Raw genomic sequence first — 12,124 nt, forward strand, 5'->3', positions numbered from 1 at the left:
GCATGTGAGGCCAAAGTAGCTGCACATTTGTAGCTGTGTTGGCTTATATCTAACCTGTGGTTTGGGTGTCAATGATATTTCAGTAATCAAATACAAAAAATATGATGTGAAACTGATGGACCAAATCTCATGAACTGCCCTCCTCATTTTTAGGGAGAAAACAGACCTTTTTTAGTTGTTCTCACCTTCCTGTGAACACAAGTGTTTAGAAAATTATATTAAAATGAAATAAAGATATATGCATTCTGTCAATAAAATTTAAAGGAATTTAAGAGATTTTGTTCAGGTAGGAGAACAAGGGGCTAAACTCAAGATCACTTATTTACTTGGATTTTAGTCTCATATGTAGTGCCTCTGCTGGGAAATCTGTGGAGCAAGAACATTATTTGTTGCAGTGTATATGCAGCACCCAGAGGCAATAAGGCATGGATCCCAATTACAGTCTTTTTGCATTAGTATAATGAAAACTTCTGAAAATACTGCATGTTTTTGCTCTGTTCTCCCACATCTTGGCCTAGCAAATTATTATTTTGCATTTTGATTTGTGGCTACCCATCTCTCCCTTTTTCCCCAAGCTGCTGTGCAGCAGTGCTGGTTTCTGATGTTAAAAGAGTTGGCATGTTTCACCCCTGTCGTCCATGTTCAGCAAAGGTAGAAGTCACTTCCATATGTGGTTTGTGGAGTGCTTTGAGGTCTTTCAGGATGAAAGGTGTGATATGAATATAAGGTACCGTTCCTTCCCTTTTTTTCTGCAGCACACACAGTGCTAGTATGTTTTCTTTCATCTTGAGCTCCCCTGACTAAATTGTCAAACATCTCAGTAGTACCATGAACGTTTGCTTCAGGCACAGTCATAATCACTGTTCTGTTAGCTCCATCCTTACAAAAGATGGCTATTCTCAAGGCACACAATTGACTCTCATACTACCAAATGCCTCTCTCTTCTTACCACTCTCGATAGATTCTCTTACAATTTCCCTTGAGTTTCCTTCCTTCAGTCTAATCCTCCGGATCTCATTCAGGTCCCATTTCCCGTTTGCCATGACAGTTCACCTGCAGTACATTGTAATGGCTGTGCTGATCCTATATCCTGGGCAGAAAAGACCAGCAGAGGGATACTTCTTTGGATTTCTGAGTCCTCTGTCTGTCTGTCTTTCTTTCTTTCTTCCTTCCTTCTACTGTGTTTGGATGGCAAAGGCTCTATCCTCTTTAGGCAGAGCACTGTCAGGAAAGCAGTAACCAACTTCTCCAAGCTACCTAAGCAGCACCTCGTTCTCTTCTTAGAAAGAAAGAGACAAAACACAATTGCTTTTCTGAACCCTTCTGCCCAGGTCTCTGCGAAAGGGAATAATTAGCTTCGTTAAGCTACAGGGCCAGCAGCCCCTTGCCTTCCTTGCCCTCCCCTCACTTGACCCTACTGTATTAGAGCTGCAGCCAGTCCCTCAGTAAATAAAGTTGAGCCGGCAGACTGCTCCCGACTGTGTCCACATTGCCGCTCCCCACTCCTTCTCTTGTGCTGCCGTGCCACCCACCCAAGGCTGCATAGTCGGCCCTTGGAGACCTCAGATAGCAAAAGCAGAACATGGTGGGGCACTTCCTCACACTACCCCTTTTTCATTCCTTATTATTTTAGCTCAATTATTTTTGCTGCCACGTTTCTGAACCCTCTTGCATTCAGCTGCAGGCTACTTTTCACCCTGACACGCTGCCGTCAAGTGGTAATATATCGCTCACCAGAGCAAGAACTTGTCAAGAAAATCAATGAGCTGCAGTGTCCCCTTGGGGTCAGGCAAACAAGTCTTGTGGAGTTTGTTAAATGAGGTATGTGCGGCTATGCTGTCATGTGAGGGAAAACGTAGGAATAAATAAATCAATGTCTGTAAACATTCAGATTTCTAATCTTTGAAAATGATCCACTTGAATCACTGTGTTTGGTGCCCAATTTGGTAAAAACACATCTATCTTCACTTCTGATTATTTTCCTAAGCCAACATTTGGGCTTCAGTGTAGCAGACTGTTATATATCACAGTAGACAATCTAGCTTCCCTCACTTAGCTAAGTGTAAACTGGGACTATGTCCAGAGGAGCCGGTGATAGTGTCATCATGTGAAAGTCATGTGCCTTTGATCAAAAGGAGTCCTTGTTTTTCTTTTCCCACGACTCATAGCAGATCTCAGAAATACAGAACCATTTTGATATTTAAAAACCATTTGATACTTAATCAGAACAGAGGCGTGGCATATGAAGAACATAGGCATATAGCTGAGCTGAGCTTTGGGAGACATTAAAAATGAATTATGCTGATAAAGAACAGCTGTATTCTTACATCAGAAACCATGGGGACAAATAATTAATTTACCTTCATTAATTTCCCAATTCTTTCCTGGCAAAAAGTCCAGAAATGCTTAGACTACAAATCTAATTGCCATGAAGTGAACATATGTATTAAGAGATTGTATCAATTATTGGGCCATCAGATGTCATTATGAGAGCTGATTTCTGCTCCTACAATGTTAAGATCTCACCTCACTTCCACCCACCCTGAATCTTTTTTGTAGCCTACTAACAGGAAGTCTGGAGAAAAGAATGTGATAAAATGTTGATGATCATTTTCTTATTTAGTAAGTCTCTTTCTGAACCTCGGCTGAGAAGGGCTGCACACAGCTGTAAGATGTGCAGGGTACAGTGTTAGTTCTCTGTTGAACAACAACACTTTGAAGGCTTATTTGTCTCCCTCATCACTCCAGACTATGGAAAAATAGTAATCCCTAGGTTTACAATTGCTGGTTCAAGTGCAGTTTAAGTAAAATAAAATAAAACAAAATAATCTAACCAGTTGATCAGATGAATGTGGGAATTCAGTTGGGTGGCAGAAGAGAAGGGTACTGGAGGGATGATGGGTTTTGTACCACGTGTTACTTACCATGCTGGAGAGGCACCCTTGCTACCATGAGGACTGCAAGTTGGAGGAAAGGGAAGATGCCAGGAGACTCTCAGATGCCCCTGGCTCCCAATGAGCCATCTCATGCAACAGCCCCTTCCAGGAGAGAGCTTGCCACTGACTTCTTTGCCTGGTGGTGGCCCATCATGGCATTGCAGGACCGTGATGGATATGTAGTGGTGGGCTTGTCTGGAGGGAAAATACATTAAAGGCTTTGTCTAGCTTGTCTATGCTTCAGGTGGAGCCCTCCTCCCAAATATGCCTCTGATGCTGGAGTGTAGTGTGGGTTTACATTTGTGTTTTAGAGAGCAATAGGGACATAATCATACACAGAGTACATATGTAAAAGAACTGTATATCACAAACACTCCTGTTGCAGCAAGCTTACAGACTGGGGAAATTTTTAGGAACTGATAGTTATTCAAAGGATAGAATGGAACTCCACGTCCTAGGAAATACAGGCTAAACCTCAGCTGGTATAGCTCTTTTGAAAGATGTAGACCTTATATTTATAATTTATTGAGTGTCTTTGAATGAGTCAAATTTCATTTCAGTGGCAGCCAGATCAGAAATCTTGGCATTGTTTTTTGAAGCAATCATGACAAGTATATATGGCTGGTACTTAAAAATTCCTACTGTGTAGTTGAAACACTCCCAGGCATCATTTAATCAGGTGAAGGAGATCTTAAGTCACTGCTTGTTCTCATTCAGGTTTGCCAATTACAGCTTGCCTAGAATTTTATCTCCTCTTACTTGCAAACATCTTTTCAATTCTTGCTAATTTCTACATCTAGAACAGGTGACTAAAACCAACCTTTCTGGCATGCACAGAATGTGCTCTCTGTCTGTGCACCTTGCTGGATCCTTCCAGCCTGGCTGGATATAGGTCTGCAATTTCATTTAGGGAGGGCTTGGGAGGTAGGGGTGCACCAGCCCACAGACCCCCACTCATGGGCACAGGACTCATGTGGCTCAGAGGACACCGAACCAGACAGCCTCCTTGCACCACAGGCTGGGCAGGCTGAGAGCTGGACTCTGCACTTGGCCTTGCCTTGTGGCCAGTGCTTGAATATATTTCATAGAATCATGGAGTCATTTAGGTTGAGAAAGATCTTTAAGATCATTGAGTCTACCCATTAACCCTGCATTTCCAAGCCCACCACTAAACCATGTCCCCAGGTGCCACATTTACAACCCTTTTAAATGCCTCCAGGGATGATGACTCAACTGTTTCCCATGGCAGCCTGTTCCAATCCTTGAGAACCCTTTCCATGAAGAAATTTTTCCTCATACCTAACCTAAACCTCTGCTGGTGCAACTTGAGGCCATTTACGAGGGATTCCCGCAGGAAAAAAAGTGATGCCACATCTTCCATATTTTGTTTTAGAGTGGTTTGGTTTGGTTTATTCTTTAAGTTGTGTCCACACACACACACACACACACACACCCCGCGTTAAGATAATCTGTTAGCAACACAGAAGGAAGCGATTTATTCCTCGTATCCCTGAACGTCGTCGTCCCTCCCTCTGGATGCGGTGGCCGGGTTCGCTGCGCGTGCCGGCGCAGCCTGCAGAGGGCGCTGCACCCCCGCCCTGTGCCCGCGGCTTCCATTCCCTATTCCCGCCGGGGAAAATAACCATTTACATCGTGCGGCGTCTCTCCGCTCCTTTTCTCCTGGCCTGCTGGTGACAGAGGAAGTCACCCAATCCACTATCATCTGTTCGGCCGAATAACGTGCAGTTCATTTGCGTGGCATGTGATTACAAGGTTCTAGAGGACACTAATTAGGAAGAAAATCTGGGGAGAGAATAGGGATTAGAGAGTAACCATCAGTCAGATGCCTGTCAGCCAGCAGAATAATAATAATTAATCATGATTAACAATACGTTCTGTGTCAGTAGTGCATCTTATCTGAGGACTCTACAAGCATTTGGTGTTTAATCTGCGCAGCTCCTTCTGGGGGGAATAGACACGATAAATTATTTAGAACTGAATTTGCAAATGGCATTTCTGAAATGAGACCCCTAAGGCAGTTGTATACAAGTGCCAAAATAAAGTGCCTGATTTTCAGATGTGCTGAGCATCTGCAAAGCCCAGAGTTGGTGTGCTGGTGTTGCCTTAGATGTTTTTCAGTGTAGACAACGAGTCCCCCCTGTTTCTTGGTGAAGGACAACATTTCAAGTGATATGTAGGCTGTGCTGGGAAATATAAGTCTGACCCTGTGGTCCTGCCTGGATTTACCGCTCAGCTATACTATTTGGATGCAAGCATACATTCTGCAAGGAAACAGCCTGATCATACATGCAGGACCAAGTTCTTATGAGTAAGCTGTGCACAGGTTGGGGATGTGCAAGGCCAAGCATGCCACAGGTCAGTTAACCTGCAAATACTCCAGTTTCAATGCTTCCTAACCATGGTGTGAACACTCTGAATGCATCTGGGGCACTGCCAGCAATGATGGAAAATGTGCTGTTTGAGGACTCAGTGTACTTACTCCTCCTAAATCAGCTCTCAAATAATTGCACAGACATTGTCCAAAGCACTAAGAAGGGTTCTGGTGAACTAAATGCCAAGTTGCCTTACTACTTCTGAGTCTTAACCAAAACAACAGTGATGAGAAAAAATATCCAGCAGTTTTGTGAAATACCTTTTGTTTTATATCTATGAATTTTTTCAGCATTTTTTTCTCCCTAGATAGGATCTCAGGATGTGTAAGGCTATTTTTAGTAGCATCTGAAAAAAAAATAAAACCCCAACCAAAAAACCCAAACTAAACCAAAACCAAACCAACCAACCAAACAAACCCCAGATTTTGAGCTCACATGTACAATTCCTTGCTGCCACATTTCTCACACACAGATAATTTGTGTCATTTTCATAATTGCCAACCCTGAAATCAGAAGTATCACACCTTTAAAGCTCAGCCCCCTAATCTCTCCAGGCTTACTGGAGAGACACACACCATTTCAGGTGAAAAGTGTTTGTTTTGTCCAACTAGTAGAGTGGTTAGTCACTTAATTGGATGCAAATTTTTTACTAACACAAGTTAACTGAATAAAGGCAAATAAACCTGTGACATAGATGACTCTCTGCAACACCAGGGTATATAGCCTTTCCTGGCCTGTGCTCAGCCTTTTTTTGTGCTTTTTTCTATCACCATCATAACAAAGAACTGATATACTCTTTGAGGGAAGCCTAAATTATGCCACATGATCTCCTAGGTCTGTAACACAATGGTAGAAATTCTCCAAGTTCTGCAACAAATGCAGGTTAGTTAGAAAATCCCTCTTTTGAATTAAGTATGGAAAGAAAAAATACATCTAGTGTTGCAGCTCTAGTGCTATTTATTTGAGATCAAAAATTCTTCCCTCCTCTTTTTTTTCCTAGTTCCCAAATATTCTGTTTCTGCTATGCTGCAGTGCTTTTGAGCCAGAATAAAACAGACCCCTAGAAAAAAAGGTTAGGAGTTCTGGCGGTGGACCGAGCAGCAGTACAGAGATTTGTTATGTAACTTTTGAGTCTCAGAGTTGTCACTACTTCATAAGCAAATGGGCAAACGTCACAATCCTCCTAGCTGTTGCTTCAAGTTGCCTGGGAATACAGGCAGAGCCTTTTATAATCTGATGTTAAAGTAACAATCACTACCATGAGGCCCAACACATTTCCTCTGTCTTTAAAGATAAAATTCTGCTATTCTGTTCAACACAACACATAAAAATGTTGTCTATAGATTTGGCAGTGTGGCTAAAGAGGTTTCTGGGGGTGTCGAGAGCCCACTGTGACTTTCCTCCAATGTCTCAGCTGGAGACATGTAGCCTAAGCTCCTGCAGAAATCTTTTTTGAATTTTATGCAGAAGGGTCTTTTTATTTCCACAGATGCCTTTTCTACCCTATAGGCAGCGTCAACTGTGCTGTGACTAAATCCACTTAAACTGCAGTTACCCCAGCGCTTCAGAGGACAGTATCACTTGGGGCAGGAAGTGAAAGTTCATCCCTTGGGAAAGAGCTTGCCATGATTTTGCAAGGCACAGCAGTAACCTGGTAACCGACATATCCATTTCTGTTACATTTTCTAGGTCAGCATGAATCATTCTTAAGGGAGAAAATTTAACCAGACAAATTGAGAGGACTGCAACTACTCTGCGCTCCCCCTTCCCCGGCAGCTCTGCCCAAGGAGAAGCTTTCATGGCACATGATGTAGTCAGGGAAATGCAGTCCCTGTCCCCTCCCTGTCCTCTTAGGATGCTTTGCTAGTGATAGCAAGGCTAGCAATGGTTCCAGGGATCCCATCCCTGGCATACCACTGAAAAAATGCAGAATAAATGGAGAGAATAAAGCAAGTTTATTCTGAGGTGTAGATGTAAGGGCACAAGGAACCAGTAGGAAGACACTGCTCAAAATGAGAGGCAGATGGCAAAGGTGCCAGGCAGAGGGGCAATTCTGGTATACACCGCATTCTAGCCCTGTATCAGACATGGGAAGCAATCCATAGTCTTGGAAATATTAAGAGTTTCCCCATTACAGACATTCGAGGGTAGTGGCATATGTATGAAAACAATACTCTTCCCTTTTTATATGCTGTAAACAACAGCAGCAACTGTTGACACGACTCCCTTTTATCCAGTGAGTAATACTTTCCTGCAAGACAACAGTGTATGGCATGTAAAATTGACCACACTGAAATATTTTTTTGCTGTTTTCCCTGAAGTCTTGGCTATTTTCAAACCTGAAGCCCTTACGCCATAGAGCTAAAAAAAAGGGCTGGCAATGGTTACAGGCTGCAGTGATTTGGGCTGAGGACCAACACAGTATGACATACTGATTAACATTCAGTCTTGGTTCAGCAGTTTGTGGGCAAAGAGCATCTCTCAGCAGGAATAAACCATGAAAAGCGCAGAATTTGTCTTCATCAGTTATATGGAGTATTTCTTAGCCCACAGTTATCACCGATTAGACAAATTCTTTTCTCTTGTGATGAACTTCTTTTTTGACCTTTTATAGGATACTCTAGTTCCTCGTGCCTCAGTTTCCACACAGGGGATAAAAATATTCCTTTAACTTGCAGAGATGTTGTTCTGATTAATTAATGCCCAGCTGCACTTTCCAGACTCTTGAGATGAAAAGTGCAATGTATGTATTTCCTTTTAAAACTGTATTTGACTATCTTGCTGAAAAAGGCATAACTTGGACCACTGCCAGTGTGGGGAGGGAGGAGTTCTCAGCGGACATAGGAAATCAGAACTAAGCATATCTTGTGCACCCCTCAAACCCTGCTATTCCAGGATTTGCTCAGTGCTTATTGCAACACCAGAAAATTTGCAAAGTACCTACTATCTCTATCTAGGTTTAATTTTGGCTAAATATTATTCAGGGAACAAATTGTGACAGCTGCTGTTCAAACATAGTGGGCCGTCTGTTGATGTCAGTAGTTGTATGAGAGATGAATTTGGCTTGCTGTCCCATTTTAATGAGTGCATGAGTGTAAGTATCTCCCGTGTATAACACTGAGACAAGTGTTAAAACAGGTCAGGTTTTGGTTTAAATTCCTCAGTCTCTGGGGCTCTCTTATTTCCCGCTGAAGAAATCAGCTCTTCAGCAAAATGTATGTCACCTTAGCAAAATCAGGGGTGCCATCTGCACTTAGAAAGCTGGGCTTCACAAAATGGTGCCTTTGCTTTCAGTGACTGCATTGCGTCTCCTCATGGAGCTTCTTGGATCACAGAATCACAGAATATTCTGAGTTGGAAGAGATCCAGAAGGATCATCAAAGCCCAGCTCCTGCACAGGACAGCCCCAGGAATCACACCATGTGCCTCCATGGATGTGGGCCTTCATTTTGAAGAGCAGCCCTGGTTTGTTCTGTCCAAGCAACACTCACTGTTTCTCAGACTGCTGCACAGGGTAAGGTGAGTGCAGTTTTTCTTCTAATCCACCTGTGCAATATCCCCAAAAAAGTCTGTGACAGGGAGAAACAGCCCCAACTTGCAGAGAACAGCAGGCTTCATAGTGACTTTTTAGGTACAAAGAATGTATGGGTTGAGTGAGTAGCTGAGCAACATCTGAGAAGCTATGGAAATCAGAGTTTTCCTAGATATAAGAGGTTTAAATTTTTCAATGGAGAATAACTGCCCCGTTGTAAGAAAGCTGAACGGTTTTTTGGACTGTGTATAAACCCTTGATTTTGGCAAATAACAGCTGACTGGAAGCTGTGTGCTGTGCATGCAGTCTGTAAGCCTTTTGTCATTCTGAATGTTGGTTCAAGTAATCTTCCTTTGACAGCTCATTTGCATCTAAGCTATCCCCAAAGAGTCTGAGAGTTTGGAAATAATAGAGATGACATTTGGGTAAGTGTTTAAAAATGCGCAGCAGCAGCATGCTCGGAGGCTTGCATTAACAAGCAGAAATGAATTCTGAAAGTGAGCTTTGAAAAAGAAGCAGAGAATGTGTCTGAATGAAGTAAGCTTCAGTGGGCATCTGATGACTAAGTAGGAAGTGTTTTGTGCCAAAACCTGGGAAGGTAAGTGTTACTTGCAAGATGACAGTGCCAGAAAATAAACCAACACACCAATGAGGCTTATGGCTAGAATGCAGTATTGAGCACAGCATACTCCCAACCTCTGTGAAGTACTCCATTGAGAAAATTGCTTGCAAATCAGGCTGAATGGCAATGAAAAAACAGGGCAACAGGATGATTTCAATGAGCCAAAAAAATTATGTGCTTTTAAATGTTCCTGTCCTCTAGCACAGGCATGGTGCCAGCAAATCTGTTCAAGCAAGCTTTGAGGATTAGAGAGATGAAATTTTTCTGGTTCCCAGGCAGCTGATGTCATAGGCAACTCAGGAGATGATGCTGGGTACCAGTAGGGTGTATCCTGAAAAGAGCTCGTGGCTGGTGAGTTTGGTAGAAAACTGTTTATGGCAGGATGGGTACATTAAAACTGTCTTGGTGTAAGTCACTCCATGAAACTGAAGCAACATGGAATTGTAGGTATGAGGAGCATTAAAGCTCATTAACTGGGTTTACCACTGGTGTTTCCATGATGGACAAATATTCTAATTTTCACTCTTATTGGTATTGTAATAGCTTATAAGGACAGCAGTTCAGCTGAGGGGTAGATGTTACAAACATATAAGAGACAGCATTTGCCTGAAATCTTGTTAGTCCAAATGGGTTGAAACTAATAAAGAACTGAAGAAGTGAAAACGCAAGATGAGAGGAGGAATTGCCATGAAGTAAAAGAACAGATTAGGGCATAGCCAAAACTTCAAAGTTCTGCATCATGCCAGTAAAAATTGTGCAGAGCTGCTCACTGTATATAAACCACAACTGTATCAGAACCAGCTAGATATGATCATTTTGCAAAGCATAATTGCCTTCATCAGGGAAGACAAAATGATATGTTAGGCCCTCTAAAGGAAAAGGACATAAAGCACTCAGAAATTTGGCTCTAAAATGAATATTGGGGGATCTGGAATGTTACAAAAGTATATTTGTTTGCTGTGGAAGAGTGGAGATGAAATTCAAGCTGTCTACAGATTCAGGACCCAGCTATGAGTACCAGGGCCTGAGCTGGCTAGGGGTGGCACAGGGATACAAGATTTACATGGTGTTCACTACAGCCTTGAATCTTGGCTCACTCCTGCCCAAACTCTTGCCTGTCGTCATCTATTCTTAACAAAACACAGCAGAAACTGCTGAGCATTGGAAATCAGTTGTAAAGGTCATTGATTTCAGCCATTTATCCTTCCCCATTTTCCACATGCTGGATTACATGGTTTTACCTGGAGCTTTTTTTCCTCTTCTGTGGCATAAAAATCCAGCCTGAAGTCTGAACTCCTTTGCCCACCAGTGTCATGCTCAAGAGCACACAAAAGCCAGAAACACTCATATAAATTACCTACAGAGAAAGATCAAAGGCCATAGCACGTGTTGACTGTTCTCATCAGTTTCAGCAAGCAGCCGTAGCGCAGCAGAGCTCCTGCCGAGTGCCAGCGTAGCCTGCCCTATTTCCTTCAGACCTTTCACCCCAAATAGTGCCTGTTCAGCAGTACTGCCAGCTTCTTTTGCATCCAAAGGAAACACTTGAATGATAAAGAGGTATTCTGCAGTAATGTAGGAGCCTGTGAAATATAGGACCTGTGTTCCTGCCTGGGAGGCCAACTGGCTCACTCAAGTCTAGCTAGATGCAGGCGATAAGCCAGCAGGGTAAGCAGCATGGGCAATGGGGATTTTGGGCTTAGCAGGACTGAGACCCCAAGCTAACACAGCAACACAGACAAAATCCCTCTACAGAATAAATCACTTTTTTTGCAGAGGTCAGTTAGCCATTAAGGGGCCCTTTTACAGAGAATCTCTAATAAATAACTCAGAAGGGAACAGGATTTTCTCTGTGGTGAGAAAGACGGAGATTTTGAAAACTCTTCTTATTCTGGAACAAAATCTGTTATTTGTGCAATACCTGCCCTCTTCCTCTCTTTCCCAGTCAGACACTTTCCCCTCTTTCCAAGAGAGTTGCATGGGAAAACAGCCAGGTGGGGAACCAGCTGCTCGGACACTTAGGTGAGGAGCAGGCTGAGGAAACACTGATTTTTCAAACATGAACCTTTTATGTTCCAGAATTTCTGAATTTCCATGGGGAATAAAATAAATAAGATTCCACATCAGAAACAGAATTGAAATATTCTGCTCACCCAGCTGCTGTCCTCGGATGGGATACAAGTAAAAATGTGATTAAATACTCAGATGATATTGTCATTCAAAATATAGTTTCTTGTTAAACAAATAAACATTTTTAAAACACCAACAGGGTCAGTTTAAGGAGGAAGCATCTGATTATTGATAGATTTTGTACTGAGATTGTAAAGAATCTGATAGCTAAATGATTTTTCAAGTGGAAATTTTGTGTTCATCTATTAAAGCTAAAGTTATTTTCTACTCTTTTTTTTTTTTTTCCTTTCTCTGCTTTTCACCAAAGATCTAAAAAATGTTCAGGGAAAAATGCATGGAAGTCTTTAGGATTGGATTTTTTAATAAAATTTCTGCTGAACTAAACCCATTTTAGAGTATGGCCAACTGTAGTGAGAACACAGAAAGAAGTAAACAGGACAATAGACCTGCTCCTCCCCATAAAACCACTGCTCAGAAATATGGATAGACATTGCTGTAAAGTTCTGTGGCACTC

This window comes from Pseudopipra pipra, chromosome 1, assembly GCF_036250125.1.
Source record: "Pseudopipra pipra isolate bDixPip1 chromosome 1, bDixPip1.hap1, whole genome shotgun sequence".
NCBI lineage: Eukaryota > Metazoa > Chordata > Aves > Passeriformes > Pipridae > Pseudopipra > Pseudopipra pipra.